This window comes from Choloepus didactylus, chromosome 21 (genome assembly GCF_015220235.1).
Source record: "Choloepus didactylus isolate mChoDid1 chromosome 21, mChoDid1.pri, whole genome shotgun sequence".
Classification (NCBI taxonomy): domain Eukaryota; kingdom Metazoa; phylum Chordata; class Mammalia; order Pilosa; family Megalonychidae; genus Choloepus; species Choloepus didactylus.
In genome coordinates, this window is record NC_051327.1 from 6385571 (window position 1) to 6391570 (window position 6000).

The 6000-nt window shown below is 35.6% G+C and overlaps 1 long non-coding RNA gene across 6 annotated transcripts in view; it reads right to left on the reverse strand.

Moving 5' to 3' along the window:
* Positions 1-5640, reverse strand: part of LOC119517030 — a 40992-nt gene extending 35352 nt beyond the window's left edge. For 5 of the 6 annotated variants that reach the window (XR_005213451.1, XR_005213450.1, XR_005213449.1 and 2 more), the window contains exons 1-2: positions 5442-5640; positions 3271-3400 (exon numbers count right to left, since the gene is read on the reverse strand). This is a non-coding gene — a long non-coding RNA (uncharacterized LOC119517030). Of the gene's footprint in view, positions 1-3270; positions 3401-5417 lie in introns of all 6 variants that reach the window. The other variant, XR_005213448.1, reaches the window with a different exon arrangement.
* Between the last annotated feature and the right edge of the window lie 360 nt (positions 5641-6000).

Below are 6000 nucleotides of genomic sequence, written 5' to 3' on the forward strand. Positions count from 1 at the left end.
CTTCAAGGTTCATCCCTGTTGTGGCATGTAAGAAAACTTCATTGCTTTTCATGGATAAATAATATTCCATTGTATCTATACATCACATTTTATTTATCAATTCATTGGTTGATGGATACTTGGATTGAAACTGTCCTTTGGAAATTGTGACTAATGCCACAATAAGACATTGGTATGCAAATAATGTCTGTTTTCAAATTTTATGGGAATATACCTTCTAGTGGGGTTGTCAGGTCTTATGGTAATTCTATGCCTCACACTCTGAGGAAGCACCACTCTGTCTTCCACAGCAGCTGCACCATTTTACATTGCCACTAACAATGAATGAGCATCCCTATTTCTCCACATCATCGCCAACACCTGTAATTCTGTGATTTTTTTTTATTGTAGTCATTGTAGTGTGTATGAAATGATATCTCATTGAGGTATTGATATGTAGTTTCATTATAGCTCAAGTTGTCGAACCTTATGTCATGATTTTTGGCAATTTCTGTATCTTCTGAGAAATGTCTATTCAAGTCCTTTCCCCATTTTAAAAATTGTCTATCTTATTGTTGAGATGTCTGATTTCATTATATATCCTGAATTTTCAGAATATTTATGCCTTCAAGAATTTTTTTTTTCATTCCTTGTTTCTTTTCTCCTAGGCCCAAATTAGGTACCACTGCTATTTTTTTTAAATTACCAATTGCTTTTCAATGAAATACAGGTTGTGGGGAAGGTTTTGTTAACATTTCTTTTTTAAGCACATATTCCTGTGTGCTTTTTTTGAAGTTTGAATATATTTCCTTTGTATCATATGTGCAGATATTGGAAAAAGAAAAAATGGAGGAATTAATTTTTTTTTTTATTTAATGCCCTAGAAATGCCAGAGGTGCAGCAGCTTAAACTTGCTGCAGTATTTTTGTTGTATACCTTAATTTTGTTGACAAACAAATATTTTATATCTTAGAAAATTAAAATGATATGATGTTGAGTTGGAATCATGGTACTTAGTTTTTCTCTTGGAAATTAATTCTTTAACGGGAAAGTTTTGTTGAGGTCAAATTTGCCCTTACACAGCTGATGTCATTCAAGTCAAAGTGAACTCTGAACGACAGTGGCAACAGGAGGAAAATGTGTAGCTAAAGACTAAGAAGGAACAATTTAAAAAGTTACTTGCATAGAATATATAAATTAGAGACTGGAAAATCATTATTCCTTCAATTTGTTTTCTTGATTCTGCTTTAAAGTCAGGATATAGGACTGCAGAACTCTCTTCTCAGGTTTGCAAAGTCTGAAATGACTCCCCAGGATTGGGGGCAGGTGAAGCTATTCTGTAAATGTGAATTACCATCTACAATCCCTTGAGTTTAAGCAAAGTAGATTACATTTAACAATTTGGGTGGGCCACATCTAATGAGCTGAAGGCGTTTAGTATAAAAACTGAGGTTTCCTGGAAAGGAGAAATTCTTCCTCAAGACAGTAGACAATTCCTGAGGGGTTTCTAGTCAGCAGGTCTAGTTGTGGATTTCTGATTTTCCAACCCTCAGGTCCCAGATTCACCCAAGACCATTCTTTAAAATGTGTGTGTATGGTTGTGTGTGGTGGATGAAGGAGTCTTATATCTTCTATTGGTTCTGTAGAACCCTGGTTACAAGATTTTTCAAATAAATATAGTAATATAAATCATGATTATTTTCTCAAAAGTGATGAGAACTCTTTGGAAGAACGAATCAGAGAAAGTCTATGGGTGAGAGACACATGGAGTTAAAGAGCTAGATCCTCATTTTTCACATTACTAGAAATTTTATAAAATAGAGATAAATGGCAACATAGAGCATTATTTTCAAATGCAGAGGTAAATAACAGAAAAATAACAGACATGAACACAGAGAATTCAAATGCAGATTTGGGGAAGATTGGAAAAGGGGATTTTCTTTCTGCACTCTAAAACTTATATAATTGGACTTTTACCCTGTGTCCATTTATACTTTTAAAACTTGATACACATTTAGACTACATACTATATGATCCCATCTGTATGACATTCTGTAAAAAGTAAAATTGCAGAGCTTTTAACAGATCAGCAGGTGTAAGCTGGGTTATGGGACAGCTGAATAGGTGAAGTATCTTTTTTGATACTTTAATGATAAATAACTGCCAGTATGCATTTGTCAACATCCAAAGAATTTTATAGCACAAAGCATAAATCTTAAGTTATGAAAATAAGAAAAAATTAAGGTAAAAAATGACAAAATTAATTTGTAGATTGTTAGATCCTAGAATGGCATGAAGACCTTGACAAAATAATCTCACTTGTAATGCAAATATATAAAACAAAGAAACTCTAGATAGGAATTGGAGAAAAGTGTGTGGAATCTTTAAAACTCCACTTAAAATGATTTTCACGGAGGCACAGAAATCTAGCTGATGCAATTACTTCTCACTGGGGCACTGGTTAACAATTCCAAAACCACTATATGTGTATTCTGGAGTGGTACATTAAGACAATAGATGGTAGATGGTGGGTGCCAACTTCCTCACTGGAGTGAAAAATTACAAGGAAGAGGTCTAGAAGATCCTCATAACAATGGAATGGAGTTGGAGAGATCACTTTGAACATACATGGAGCATAATATATATTCAGATGACTCATACATAAATTTTATTTAATGCATATATGTAAATTAGTAAATAGACAGACATCTCTTGCACCTTGAGAGGGAGCAACGAAGCAAGGAAACCTCAATAACAATGAGCAAAATTACCTCCCAGACCTAATTAAAATACCATTCTTCAATATAAGGAACCAGGGCTCCTTGTAGTAATGGCTGCTTGTAGGACTGAGGCAGAACTATACAAGATATGCCTGGAGGATCTATGTAATGCCAGAAAAAGCAAGGCCATCCAAAGAAAACAACATAAACAAAAGACAAGGATTGGCACGTCCAAGTGGAACACAGGGATCTACGGGAAAGTGGCCCCATTGGCCAAAGCTGAAACATTTTGAAAAAATAAACAGATAAAATATCATTGTATTAGATCCCAAAATATAAAATAAATAACTATGAATCTATACTGAAATACATAGCAAATAAATAAGGGAATAAAAATCTAACATTTAGAAGAATTCCAAAGAATTTACATAGATACTCGGCCCTAGAGGAGGTGGACCAGAACTCCCACCTCCTTAAATGAGAGGTGCGTATAGAGATTTCACCCTAAAACCACATACCCTCCAGCCTTGCTAAGGGTAACTTTATAATAGAGTCACCTCACACACACTACCTCAGCCAGGTGATCAGGGTTAACATCAAGAGTGACATGTCTTCCTGAGAGCTGTGTTCTTGAAATGAACTGATGAGGATGGAATTTTGCTTCTGTGGTCTTCTTCTGAAAAACACGTATCCCAGTGTACCTGTCAGAAAAATATCAGACATCCCAAATGGGGTACATTGATCATGATCAGTGTTTCTCAAATTGTTAAAGCCATCAAAATGAAAGACATTCTGAAACTGTCACAGCCAAGAGGAGCCTAAGGTGACATGAAATGTAAATATAATGTGATATCCTGGATCAGAAAATATTAAAGCCTAAGACAATCTAAAAAAGGTATGGATTTCAGTTACTAATAATGTATCAATTACTTGGGAAAAGAAAACAACCGACATTAGGTCTCAATAATATAAGGAAACAATTTGCGATTATGGGAACTTTCTCTACTATCCTCACAATTTTTCTGCAAATCTAAAACTGTTGTAAAACAAGATGTTTACATTATAGAGCAAATTATTATAATATTATTGTATTAGACAGCATACACAATTTGTGTAATTAGTCCAAGTATCAGTTACTAAAAATAGTCTCTTTCAAATACTCCTGTTGCTTTATTTAGTAATAGGATTCATGTTACATTTTAAATGGTTTTAAGTTGTATGTAATATCAATAATTGGTACTTAAAAAATACCACTGTGATTTGATCTTCTAAACAGATAATGATAACTTTTAATCTTCTAAATACCTACAAAGATACCTGATGAACATAAAGATCAGATACAATCTGCTACTTTTCATGCAAATTAACAACATTTAATGTAATCCTTATAATACCAAATGAAGAAATACACCCTGCTGAAATCAAAAGCATATTGGTGGAAACAATGACAAATTTTTATGCAATGTGTCAGAGGGGAATGATATTTTCAACTGAATACAACAAAATATACATAAAACTCCAATGAAAACCTGACAATATATAAACTTGCACATTTATTAAATGGCTTTTCACTTTGATTACCAGAAATAACACAGAAAATTCAAAAGTATATTTGATGAATGCAAAACTTCAGCAAGACATACGTACATATTTTCCAAATTTGAAAATTAACAAAAAGGAAAAGTAATGACATGAAATAGGAAATGTATGAATCACTGTGTAAAAGATTATTGTGTGCAATAGGTATATTAAAAATTAAATGATATCACACACATCCTAATTTTAATTTCGAAGTAGAGATTAAAAAAAATTAAGCAATGTACCATCAGATTTTGAATTTGACAGAAATAATTTATTTTCAATGAATACATTTGACTTGCTGCCAGTGAATTTGCTCTTAAATATACTGACAATGTAACTCCTTTACAAATTTCATCTAAATGGATTTAAGCAGTATGCATATCAATATTGGTACTAAAAAAAAAAAAAACCAGCAGGTTCTGATCTGCCAGATGTGATCTGAAGAACTATTCTTAGTGCAATGTTACCTACATGTGTATGGGCCCACTGACTTGTTCTTTTTAAAAGGGAGGGAGTGGGGGTTCCTGTGAAAGACATTTCAGAAAAAGGAAATAAAATTTTTTTAAAAAACCTCTCTGGGTTATGAGAAATTAACAAAGATAGCTGTTCTCTCATTTCAAAAGAAGCAAAGCAAAGAAAAGAAGTTTTTTTTTTTTTTTTTTTTAATAATTGGAGCATTTGCTTCAATTGTGAGTTTATTACACCTACTTGTCCATTTTTCAGGATATACAGTAAAGGAAAGAGAAGGAAATTAATCATAAAAGTTGTTGAGACTATACAGGGGCGCATCTTCCCTCTTCACGTGGGCTCCCGTAAGTCTTAGCCTGGTGAGCCCTGTCACCAACTCATTCCCTGAAGGTGCCAGGATTTTGTGTGCTCATTTCTCAATTGTTTGTGTTTCCCTTTCTCTAAATTGGTGTCGGGATTTCTGCCCCTAAACAATCATGAATATGTGGAAAACACGATAGCTTCTCTGAACTGGGCCATCAAAACCCTAAAAAGTAGCATATTTTTTGTAAAATAAGTCACGCCAAACTACTATAATAGGAAGCAAACAATAAAACACTTGAGGACGGTCCAGGAAACAAAGGTCCTGAGACTTCCATTTAAGAGAAATATGACGGTAGAAGCTCCCACCTCAGCACTCAGCAAAGCTCCCACCTCAGCACTCTGGGCTGGCAAAGGACGCTTTTTACCAACCAAGCGGCCCCAAGTCGGTCCAAAGCTGCTCCAGCACCTCCCTCGGCTGGCGGGTCCTGCCGAGAAGGAAGCTCTTGTTCTCTCCATGGACTGCGAACCAACTTCAGCCACGCTGGAAACAAGCCTTTCCTGCCCTGTCTGCGACGCGGTTTGGCGAGAACCAGCGTGTTCGGCGCTCTCTGCGAGCCGTCTGCGCACGCGCAGGAAGCGTCTGCAAGCACCAGGTTATCAGTGGCTGCGCGACCCCTAGCGGCCGACCCGCGCAATCACGGAAATTGAAAATACAGGTGATGCAGGCTCCAGGCTTGCCTGCATTTTGGCCACTGCACGTCTGGGAGCCATGAAAATCTTCATGATTTTTAGGTAGCTGAAAAACTTCCCCTCTGTGACATGCTGGGGTTCCAGGAACAAGTTCAATTTTCCATAGGAAAGAAGATCTGAAATCTAAATCCAGAATACAAAAGCCACCCGTTTTGACATCAGATTTTTCAACAGCTATTCCTCCACTTTAACCCAGAGA